We start from the raw sequence: 12,967 nt of genomic DNA, 5'->3' as shown, positions 1-12,967 counted from the left end.
CAGTGACTTTGAACGTTAACTAATCACTGGGTATCAATTGCGTAAAAAATCCGTCACAGACATTTCAACACTTCCAAAGCCGCCAAAGTCAAGTGTTGGTGATGTGACTGCGAAATACAAACGCAAACAACTAACAGATTTTATGATACAAGAACTAAATTTCTGTATATAAAAATTGTAAAATGTAAGTGAAGAGAGAATTTTCTTAGTAATCAAATTAAAGGGTGTTTCAAAATGGTTCACAGGATTTAACTTATCTTACACAGAGTATTACAAAAAGTTCCGATTTTACGAATGTGTATCTTTTATATGTAATCATGGAGCCACAACCTCGCCTCTGCTTGCACCGCTCCGTCATTGTGAAAGTGAAGTCCTCGAAGGTGTTCTTTAAGTTTTGGAAACAGATGAATATCGGTTGGGGCCAAGTCGGGACTCAACGGAAGATGACGATGGCTGTACCCTACGCGTCGGATTGTTGCAGATGTCTCAGCGCTAATGTGGGGTCTGGCATTGTCATGCTAAATGAGAGGATGCTCTAGTGTTGACGAACTCTTCCAATTTGTCAAGTCGTGATTTCAGTTTTCTGTCGTTAGGCACTCGATTACAGCACGCTGTTTCCCACGCACTGACGTAGTTAGGCTGCAAACCGCCACGTTATACGTTACTATTTGGAACGCTCTAGCGGCGGGTGGTTGCAACTTACGTCAGCAAAGCGGGAAAGTCGACCGAGCAGTATGCATGACATGTAATACCTCAACCATATTGTGAACAGAATAAAAAATTCTGAGGCATTTGTTCGTACAATCACCTTTAGGAACAAAGTTTTCATTTACATTTCAGTGCACCCTCCACCACAGTCACGACAAACACCTGCAAGACAAAATCGTTCCTCTCTTCTCCAAGCATGTCTGGAATTACAGAATTCACTACTGCTACTATACGGAGTCGCATTTCATCAAATAGTGTTGTAAGGCCGTCACGAAGGCGAAATTTTTCGTAAACCCCCCCCCCCCCTTCCAAGAAAAATCACGTACGGTGCTATAACGCGAACTTTCAGGCTAATGTTTCAATGCAAGATCCGCACGGCTTTTGTTGCTGTATTATCGCCTTTTCGACTCGGCGCACATTGCGAAATAAACGAGCGAGCTAGACCAAAGAGATACCTACCGCCCACCACGTAATCCGGCAACTAAAAACCGGAGTCGAGGTAAACTTATAGTTTCAAAGCCTATATTAAAATGTATTCTCCTAGGCCGATGTGCTATCTGCTATACCAGCCTCGCATTGCGACTAACACAGCTGCACATAACACCCTAGTCCAGGTGTGGGGGATTATTGTAGACTGGGGCCATTTCGTGGAAGCGGAGGCTAGCAAAGGGACACGCATCATAAAATTTTTGCATTCAGTACGTAACTTAGTATTTCAGAAAATGCCCATTCTTCATTACACACTCCACATTCCTGACTGATTTTACATTTTTTGTTGGACATTTATACATTTACTGTTGCACACACAACATGGAAATAAATCAGATAAACAGGAAAAGCGCTACACATCTTGCTGTTTGCGCAAATCATCTTGATACTCGACGCGGTGGCTGATGGGAGAGAGCATAAATTGGAAACGCCTTCAAGCTCGCCCCCAGTAGCCGCCGCGCCACGTGTCAACATGGTTTGCGCGAGTAGTACCTTCACTGTGCGTGCTTGTTGACGGGGCCGTCCTAGTGAAGATCAGTGGACGCGGATGTGAAGGAAACTCGGTTCAAGGCAGATGTTTTTGACTATGTTGACTGGCCACACAAAAAACCTTAGCGGGCCGCTTGTGGCCCGCGTACCGCTGTTTACTGACCTCTGCCATAATCGAATGAGCCGGCCGCTGTGACCGAGGGGTTCTCGGCGCTTCAGTCCAGAATCGCACTGCTGCTACGGTCGCAGGTTCGAATCCTGCCTTGGGCATGGATGTGTGTGATGTCCTTAGGTTAGTTAGGTTTAAGTAGTTCTAAGTTCTAGGGGACTGATGACCTCAGATGTTAAGTCCCATAGTGCTTACAAGGGAACCTCCCCATCGCACCCACCTCAGATTTAGTTATAAGTAGGCACAGTGGATAGGCTTTGAAAAACTGAACACAGATCAATCGAGAAAACAGGAAGAAGTTGTGTGGAACTACGAAAAAATAAGCAAAATACACAAACTGAGTAGTCCATGCGCAAGACAGGCAACATCAAGGATAGTGTGAACGAGAAGCGCCGTGGTCCCGTGGTTAGCGCGAGCAGCTGCGGAACGAGAGGTTCTTGGTTCAAGTCTTCCTTCGAGTGAAAGGTTTACTTTCTTTATTTTCGCAAAGTTATGATCTGTCCGTTCGTTCATTGACGTCTCTGTTCACTGTAATAAGTTTAGCGTCTGTGTTTTGCGACCGCACCGCAAAACCGTGCGATTATTGGACGAAAGTACGTGCCTCTCCAATGGGAACCGAAAACATTTGATCGCAAGGTCATAGGACAACCGATTCCTCCACAGGAAAACACGTCTAATACATTCTATACGACACTGGTGACGGCATGTGCGTCACATGACAGGAATATGTTGTCGACCCACCCAACTTGTACACTTGGCGAATGCTTAAACAGATTCTTCTACCTTGCCCGATTTAGGTTTTCTTGTGGATGTGATAATCACTCACAAAAAAGTGATGAAAACATAAGAGTTTGTCACATAAACTGCAACAAATGAATGCAACGGCTTTAACAGTCGCACAGTTTTCCCTGTGCTCTGTCAAAACATATGTTTTTAACGTTTTCAAATTTTTCCCTGCGTAGACCGTCAAATCCTGCATATGTCCAAGCAAATCTGAACATGTCCTGGAATTTTGGAGAGCGAAGTTGATTATGTGTGAGTGCCTGAACTTTGATAATTGTCTGAAAATAAAAAAATTAAGCTTTTCACTCGAGGGAAGACTTAAACCAAGGAACACTCGTTCCGCAGTTGCTCACGCTAACCACAAGACCACTACGCTCCTGAGCTCACCCTCTCCTTGATGTTGCCTATCTTGCACATGGACTACTCAGTTTGTATATTTTGCTTATTTTTTTCATAGTTCCACACAACTTCTTCGTGTTTTCTCGACTGATCTGTGTTCAGTTTTTCATGGCCAATCCACTGTGCCAACTTGTAACTAAATCTGAGGGGGGTGCGATGGCGAGGTTCCCTTGTTAGAGCCATTTGAACCATTTTGAACCTAATCGAACGTCCTCCCTAACATAATCTTCAATTCAAACCTCAGTCCATCTTGACTTTCCCCTTCTTAAATCGTCAGTATTGCTGAGGCTCTCCGATATCGGAACACTACCCAAGCTTTGTACATAATGAAGTGTAGTGGATAGCGGATCTTCCCAGTAAGCAGGAGACCAGGGAGCAAGTTCCAGCCTTGGCACAAATTTTATTTCATCACTTGAGCTTCTATCCTAATCGTACATAAAGCTGAGACTCAACATGTCTCAAGGAAAATGTAGTTACATCAGATCAATGCATCACCTATGCCTGAGGTACAGGCAGGATTTCCCCATTACATATAAAACAGGTGTGCTATTCCCTTAATTCCCTTATGGGAAAGCCTCGGCAATGCTGAGGATTTAAGAAGGGGAAAATCAAGATGAGCTGAGGTGTGAATTGAAGTTTGTCTTATGGAGGGCATCGGACTAGGGTATTTGTGCAGCTGTGTTGGCGACTATGCCTGGGTGGTGTGGATAGCACATCTGCCTAGTAAGCAAGAGACGTGGACTCATGTCGCTACCTTGGCACGAATTTTAATTCATTACTTCAGCTTCTATCGTTATAAAAGTAAATGATTGAAGTTCAAAGTTAATTTTCGTAAATTACACCCACTTCAGTGCACTTTCGAATTCTCTTGACAACACCACGTGTAACTCTGGGGTCGCATGGCCTTCTGTTTCGAGGACAGCATTATTCATAATTCCAACCATGAGATCGTCTATATTGTTTCCTTTTTCAATGTAGACTTTGCTTTTCAACGATCCATACACGAAAAAATGTAAAACTGTAATCAGAGGAAATTCGTGCCCAAGAGCCGTGACAATTTCTGCCGATCCATCCTTCAGGGAATGTTAGATTTACATGAAGTGTCACCTGATGACGAATGTACAAGGGCGTCGTCATGCTGGAAGAACATATCCATCCTTCTAGCCAAAAGAACGTCTTCCAATGACGCTGGAAGCTCGTTTTCAAGAAAATCTAGATAACAGTGCTCTGTAAGACGATGTGGTAACAAAGCAGGACAAGTCAGTCGCCTGTATCATACCACGCCACAGATTTTGAGAGAAGCGTTCTTGATACCGTGCCACCACAGAGACATATGAGTTTACGTCGGACCACCAATGGGAGTTACGAAAGCTGTTGACACCGTCACGACTGAAAATGGCATCAGCAAAGAATATTGACAGAGTATTACCAGGCGATCTGCAGTTCGCCAACGACAAAATTCCAGTCGCCTGCCTTCATCTCTTTTTCGAAGGAAGTAAGTAGGGTTTAACGTCCCGCCGACATCGAGGTCATTAGAGACGGAGCACAAGCTCTGACTGATTCAACGACGAGGAAGGAAATCAGGCGTGCCCTTTCAAAGCAACATCTCTCTGCCGAAGGTGTTGAATCCCCTCTAAACGATAAGGATAGAGTCCGTGCACACGAAATGTCCGCCATATTTTTGTATGCGGAACACCGATACATGTAGAAGCTCTGCGTTTGCTTGGAAGGACTACGTTCTACGAACTGAATGTCTTCTTCTTCATCCACACACTATTCATTTGCACGTACAGATGAGAGATGGATCCTGGGCAGTGCTCCAGTCTCACATACTTTTATGAGAGTACGCGTAAACACTTGTATCTGGTATTTTGCGGTTACGCTATAGTCTACCGCATTATCTACAAGATCCAATAGCAGCAGCTGCGTTTCCATTAGAAAACCCGTACACAAATACCATGTCGATATACCTACGACATACTTAAGAAATACAGTAGCGTTGACCGACAAATCAAAATAAAAACAGAGAAATTCGATTATGTAAAATCAAGCACAACTGCACAATTTCAACTTCAAAACAAAAATGGCAATCGATAAACCCACCCGAAACAGCTGTAGTACCAACAGGTGAAATGAACATAACTCTCTGTAACAACCTGTATCTCTAATATATACTACACCCTCAAAAAATACACTGTCGGAAAAAAATCGCAACACGAAGAAAGAGTTGTGCGACTTGAACGAATGTTGGTAGGCGTGTTTCTACATTTGAAAGGTGATTTCTGTTCAGATTTCACAACATTCGCATCAGAATAGCGCTGGTAGCGCTTCTATGAGATGTGACATCAGGTTTGCTTTAAACACACGCTGTAACGGTCGTAAGCGTTAGAGGCTGGACGTGATGAGCTATGTTAGTCAAGAATGCCTTTAAGGCGACAAACACGCCGTGGTCAACACGTCACTGAATTTGAACGAGGTCGTGTGCTCGTAATAGGGCCAGAGAATCTGTATGTTCCTTCTGCGATGTTTCAAAATGACTTGGCAGGAATGTAGCCACTGTACATGAATGCTGGCGCTATTTCATAGCGCAGTGGGAGCACTCTCGTCGTTATGCCACGCACCCTGACCGCAAATGTATACGTCAATTTGATGTTTGGACCCGTTGTGCTGCCTTTCATGGACCCACATACCGCTTTTGTAACGCAACATGCTCTACAGAGTGTCGACAAGTTGCCTTGGCTTGCTGCATCACCAGTCTGTCTCCAATCGAGCAGATACGGGACATCATCGGACGGCAACTCCAGCGTCATTCACAAACAACATTACCCGTCGATGCATTGACCGACCAAGGGCATTCCATTACATAAACTGACATCCAGCATCTGTACAACACAAGGCATGCACGTTAGCACGCTTGCATTGAACGTTCTGGCGGTTACACCAGTTATAAATGTACCAGCATTTCACACTTGCAGTGGCTTACCTCGCGCTTACATTAACCTGTGATCTTTCGATGTTAGTCACTTCAATATATTACCTAGACAAATTTATTCGCGAAATTTCATTACCCTACATTAACTGGTTTTTGGCGCTCCGATTTTTTTTCCGTCAGTGTATTATTGAGAAATATCGGATAAAAACTGAAATAACAGTTCTTGTTTTATAACCTAGTGGTCCTATGTAAGATCGCTAATAGCGTCTAAGGATTCCATTCACTCCCTTGTTGACCAGTCTGGTGGGGCAGTTGAAGATAGCAGAACGAAAACCCAAGTTTTAAATTTCACGTCCAAGAAATCATTCACACAGGAGAATCGTACAAACATACAATCATTTGGCCATCGCACAGATCCCGTATGGACGACATAGCAATAATCATCCCTGGCGTAGAGGAATAGCTGCAAGATTTGAAAGCAAATAAATCACCAGGTCCGTTGAATCCCATTTAGATTTTACCTAAGAGAGTACTCCACGGTATTTACCCCTTACCTAGCTTGCATTTATCGTGAATCTCTCGCCCAGCACAAAGCCCGAAGCGACTAGAAGGCGCAGGTAACTCCTGTACAGAAGGAGGGTAAAAGAACAGACCCACAAAATTATTGACCAATATCTCTAAACTCGGTTTGCTGCAGAATTCTTTAACATATTCTCAGTTCAAATATAATGAACTTTCGTGAGATTGAGAAGCTTATGTCGACGAATCAGCATTGTTTTAGAAAGCGTCACTCATGCGAAACTCAGTTTGCCCTTTTCTCACGTGACATAATGTGAACTACGGATGAGGGATGATAGCCAGACGCCATATTTCTAGATTTCTGGAAGGCGTTTGACACGGTGCCCCATTGCAGGCTGTTAACGGGGGTAGGAGCATATGGAATAGGATCACAGATGTATGAGTGGCTCTGAGACTTCTTAAGTAATACAGGGTGTTACAAAAAGCTACGGCCAAACTTTCAGAAAACATTCCTCACACACAAATAAAGAAAAGATGTTACGTGGACATGTGTCCGGAAACGCTTGATTTCCATGTTAGAGCTCATTTTAGTTTCGTCAGTATGTACTGTACTTCCTCGATTCACCGCCATGATTTCATAGTGGATACTCTACCTGTGTTGCTAGAACATGTGCCTTTACAAGTACGACACAACATGTGGTTCATGCACGATGGAGCTCCTGCACATTTCAGTCGAAGTGTTCGTACGCTTCTCAACAACAGATTCGGTGACCGATGGATTGGTAGAGGCGGACCAATTCCATGGCCTCCACGCTCTCCTGACCTCAACCCTCTTGACTTTCATTTATGGGGGCATTTGAAAGCTCTTGCCCACGCAACCCCGGTACCAAATCTAGAGTGTCTTCGTGCTCGTGTTGTGGACGGCTGTGATACAATACGCCATTCTCCAGGGCTGCATCAGCGCATCAGGGATTCCATGCGACGGAGGGTGGATGCATGTATCCTCGCTAACGGAGGACATTTTGAACATTTCCTGTAACAAAGTGCTTGAAGTCACGCTGGTACGTTCTGTTGCTGTATGTTTCCATTCCATGATTAATGTGATTTGAAGAGAAGTAATAAAATGAGCTCTAACATGGAAATTAAGCGTTTCCGGACACATGTCCACATAACATCTTTTCTTTATTTGTGTGTGAGGAATGTTTCCTGAGAGTTTGGCCGTACCTTTCTGTAACACCCTGTAGAACCCAGTATGTTGTCTTTGACGGCGAGTGTTCATCAGAGACAAGGCTTTCGTCACGAGAGCCCAAAGGAAGTGTGACAGGGCAGTTGTTCTCTATATACATAAATGCTTTGGCGGACAGGGAGGGCAGCAATCTGCGGTTGTTTGCTGATGATGCTGTGGTGCATGGTAAAGTGTCTAAGTTGAGTGACTTAGGAAGATACAAGATGATTTGGAGAAGATTTCTAGTTGGTGTGAGTAATGGGGGCTTGCTCTAAATGTTAATAAGTGATATATTTGATCCACACAAATGTAGTCCCTAACTTTCATTACTCTACATACATAATGTTTTGGTGTTAAGATTTTTTTCGTCACTATTTACTGTTCCTCCTGCAACATCCTGTACAGTCTTGTGAAAATGGATGAATCCTTTTGAAACACAATTTACTTGTGATAAGAAAATAATTTCAGTAATTAACTTGCACTGCAGAACAGTTCAAACAGTTAGGCGAAGTTACCGAGAGAACAAGGCAGAAAAAATGGGAGCACGTTTTCGTATCGAAAGGAGCGCGGAAGGGTCACAAAGCAACGGAGTCGCTGGCGATCGCCATTTACAATGCTGCGCACGTGGGCTGATACACAGGCCTGGCGCTGACAGCAAAGCCACGGCGCGCCGCCTCTTGCATCATTCGGCGGACGGGGACGGCGTTGTTCTCGTCGGGCGCACAGCGCACCTCAGAGGCCCACCAACACACAAGCCGTGGACTGTCTCTGTTACTGGAAACCCCTCTCATGGTACTTGCAAATGAAGCTGTCCTCAATCCGAGAATTGGTTTTAACACGACAGTGCTCCGCTAGGTGGTGGATCTAATTGCTGAAGAACAACCTACATGAAGAATAAAGACACTGTAGTCGAAAATAGAGTCCAGTGTTCAGGAACCACAATTTCAATAAGTTGCCAGTAACCATAATAAATTTAGCTACAAATGAAGTTCAGTTGAAGGGAAGCCTGAAAGATTTACCAGTAGCCACATTCTACTCTCCACAGATAAATTTCTGAAGAGCATCAATTGATGTACCGTATATACTGACATTATTAGTACTGTATATTTATTAATATTACATAATGTAGAAAACTGTTATGTTCCACAACCACGAAGACCACAATATGGATCCATGGAACGAAGAGTTAATCTAATTTAATCTTATCTAATCTCATGCACTTTACCCAATGCACTAAGTCCACAATGTTCGAGAAGCCCCTATACCCCTCTTTTACATCTACATCTACACTCCGCAAGCCACTTTATACTATGTGGGACCATCCCTTTCATATCCCCCACTCCTGTTCCATTCGCGAATGGTCCACGCGAAGAACAGCTGTTTGCAGGTTTCCAATTTCTCTAATGTTCTCGCTGAGGTCTATTCGTGAGACATGAGTGGAAGGAAGTAATATGTTTCCAAACCTGCTTCAAAAGTACGCTCTAGGAATTTCAACACTAACTCTTTCCGTAATTCACAACACTGTCTTGTAGCGAAGTCCACTGGAGTCGTTCGTGAATATCCGTAACCGCTCTCGGGCTTACCTAAAGATCTCATTACGAAATGTACCTTTCTTGGTTGAATCTTCTCTGTTTCTTCTCTTAATCCTGCTTGATGAGGGACCAGTCTGGTGAACAACATTCAAGAATCGGTCTGACAAGTATTTTGCACGCCACTTCTTTCGTGGATGTTGTACATTTACTTAACATTCTTCCAATAAACCTCAGGCTAGCATCTGCTTTTCCTACGATTAGTTTTACGGTGCTGATCCGCTTTAGGTCACTCCGGACGGTTACCCCTAGGTGTTTTACGGTTGTTACAATTTATTTCCAACAATTTCGCTATGAGATCGTATATTCACTAACGACTCCAATGGGCAAGAGAGGTGTTGTGAGCTACGGAAAGAGTTAGTGTTGAAATTCCTAAAGTGTACTTTTGAAGGAGCTTATTCGGACAGTGTAAGCGCAACATATTACGTTTAAATATCCTCAGCGTCAACTGCTGGTCCTTCCACTAATGACCTCTCCACAGTCGTCTAGCGTTGCAACTTACATTTATATCAGTCGAGTTTGTACCGTTTGTAGTAACCTATTGAGTTCAGTCTCCTACAAAGTCCTGAATCCAGTCACAAATCTAGTCATATATTCGGTAAGATCGTAATTTGTTCACTAAAAGACAGTGCGGAACTTTACCCATTACTTCCCGGAAGTCAAGGAACTCAGCATTCACCTGGGCGCCTTTGTGTACGGCGCTCTGGATTACAAGGACGAATAGAGGGAGCTGCGTTTGCCATGATCTCTGTTTACGGAGTGTATGAGCATAGAACATGTCAGTCTGTTACAGAATTATAGAACGTCAGCGGTATCTATACACATATTATAAAAGTTAATGTACGTACGTACGTGCGGGCCGATGAGGCAGAGCGGTTCTAGCCACTGCTGTCTGGAACCGCGCGAACGCTACGGTCGCAGGTTCGAATCCTGCCTCTGAGATGGATGTGTGTGATGTCCTTAGGTTAGTCAGGTTTACGTAGTTGTAAGTTCTAGGGGTCTGATGACCTCAGATGTTAAGTCCCATAGTGCTCAGAGCCATTTGAACGTACGTGCGGAAGTACGTATGCATGCATTTGTTACACATCTCCCATTAAACCACTGGACCAATTGCAACCGAACTTTGTACTCTGGAGTACTATTCACTCATCTGTCAAAGAAAATGGGGTGAGGGTAAAAAAAGCACTGTAACTCACGCCGTGCGAGTACCTTTAATTTAGTGGGAGCACTTTATGTCTTGCAACAAACTTCGCACATAATTTCAAACCATTAAGAAACTTTTTCTCGCTGACAGCCACTAGAGAGTGACGAAAGGAAAAAAAAAAAAGGGTCGGTTACTACATTGTCACTGTTTATGCTGTAAAACTGCCGCGTGAAGCATGGTGTGTTATTACTTATTTACTACTAACTGTATTCGTGACACATTTTGCAGACAGTATTCACATATACCACAATACGTATCTGCAAAGGTATGTAACTGTACGACACGTTGCTTCGGACATACGACGTCATAATCACTGAGTTACGAGAAATTCACTGGAGATACAGGTGAAATACGTGTACAAATGTGTGTGGAATATGTGAAATATATGTGACATGTGCTTGTGCTGAAAAAACCATGGGTGAAAAGCTTATCCTAAACTCCCGTAACGACCTCAACCATATTTGATACACATATTAGGTACGATCAGGAATAAAACCACTAGCCTCTTACTGATACGATAGTGACAATATGTACAGAATAGGTGGAGGAGGAGGTAGACGGTGAGAAAGGGGAGGAGAAGATGGGCAGAGAGAGGGGAAGAAGAGATGGACAAAGAGAGGGGAGGAAGTGGCAGACAAACATGGGGGAAGGAAGAGATGGACAATGAGAGGAGAGGAGAAAATGGACAAACATTGGAGAGGAGGAAATGGACAAAGAGGGGAGGAGGAGATGGACAAAGAGGGGAGGAGGAGATGGACAAAGAGGTAAAGAGGAAATGGACAAAGAGGGGAGGAGGAGATGTACAAAGAGGGGAGAAGCAGATGGACAAAGAGAGGAGGAGGAGATGGACAAAGAGAGGAGGAGGGGATGGACAAAGAGGGGAGGAGGAAATGGACAAAGAGGGGAGGAGGAAATGGACAAAGAGGGGAGGAGGAAATGGACAAAGAGGGGAGGAGGAGATGGACAAGCGCTGATAGAAAGCACCGAAGCTGAAATCGTTATAGGTACAGAAAGCTGGCTGAAGCCAGAGATAAATTTTGCCGAAATTTTTACAAAGGCACAGACGGTGTTTAGAAAGGATAGATTGCATGCAACCAGTGGTGGCGTGTTTGTCGCTGTTTGTAGTAGTTTATTCTGTAGTGAAGTAGAAGTGGATAGTTCCTGTGAATTATTATGGGTGGAGGTTACACTCAACAACCGAGCTAGGTTAATAGTTGGCTCCTTTTACCGACCTCCCGACTCAGCAGCATTAGTGGCAGAACAACTGAGAGAAAATTTGGAATACATTTCACATATATTTTCTCAGCATGTTATAGTCTTAGGTGGAGATTTCAGTTTACCAGATATAGACTGGGATACTCAGATGTTTAGGACGGGTGGTAGTGACAGAGCATCGACTGACATTATACTGAGTGCACTATCCGAAAATTACCTTGAGCAATTAAACAGAGAACCGACTCGTGGAGATAACATCTTGGACCTGCTGATAACAAACAGACCCGAACTTTTCGACTCTGTAAGTGCAGAACAGGGAATCAGTGATCATAAGGCCGTTGCAGCCTCCGTGAATATGGAAGTTAATAGGAATATAAAAAAGGGAGGATGGTTTATCTGTTTAGCAAGAGTACTAGAAGGCAGATTTCAGACTACCTAACATATCAAAACGAAAATTTCTGTTCCGACACTGACAATGTTGAGTGTTTATGGAAAAAGTTCAAGGCAATCGTAAAATGCGTTTTAGACAGGTACGTGCCGAGTAAAACTGTGAGGGACGGGAAAAAGCCATCGTGGTTCAACAACAAAGTTAGGAAACTACTGCGAAAGCAAAGAGAGCTTCACTCCAAGTTTAAACGCAGCCAAAACCTCTCAGACAAACAGAAGCTAAACGATGTCGAAGTTAGCGTAAGGAGGGCTATGCGTGAAGCGTTCAGTGAATTCGAAAGTAAAATTCTATGTACCGACTTGACAGAAAATCCTAGAAAGTTCTGGTCTTATGTTAAATCAGTAAGTGGCTCGAAACAGCATATCCAGACACTTCGGTATGATGGCATTGAAACAGAGGATGACACGCGTAAAGCTGAAATACTAAACACCTTTTTCCAAAGCTGTTTCACAGAGGACGACCGCACTGCAGTTCCTTCTCTAAATCCTCGCACAAACGAAAAAATGACTGACATCGAAATAAGTGTCCAAGGAATAGAAAAGCAACTGGAATCACTCAATAGAGGAAAGTCCACTGGACCTGACGGGATACCAATTCGATTCTACACAGAGTACGCGAAAGAACTTGCCCCCCTTCTAACAGCCGTGTACCGCAAGTCTCTAGAGGAACGGAGGGTTCCAAATGATTGGAAAAGAGCACAGATAGTCCCAGTCTTCAAGAAGGGTCGTCGAGCAGATGCGCAAAACTATAGACCTATATCTCTGACGTCGATCTCTTGTAGAATTTTAGAACATGTTT

At 43.7% G+C, this 12,967-nt stretch overlaps 1 protein-coding gene across 4 annotated transcripts in view; it reads right to left on the bottom strand.

The window, feature by feature from the left end:
* Positions 1–12,967, bottom strand: part of LOC124721577 (1-acyl-sn-glycerol-3-phosphate acyltransferase alpha-like) — a 787,251-nt gene that overhangs the window by 559,240 nt on the left and 215,044 nt on the right. The gene's annotated exons all lie outside the window — the stretch shown is intronic.

This window comes from Schistocerca piceifrons, chromosome X (genome assembly GCF_021461385.2).
Source record: "Schistocerca piceifrons isolate TAMUIC-IGC-003096 chromosome X, iqSchPice1.1, whole genome shotgun sequence".
NCBI classification, from domain to species: domain Eukaryota; kingdom Metazoa; phylum Arthropoda; class Insecta; order Orthoptera; family Acrididae; genus Schistocerca; species Schistocerca piceifrons.
The sequence above is the reverse complement of the archived record's forward strand: the minus strand, read 5'-3'. Positions and strand labels throughout refer to the sequence as shown.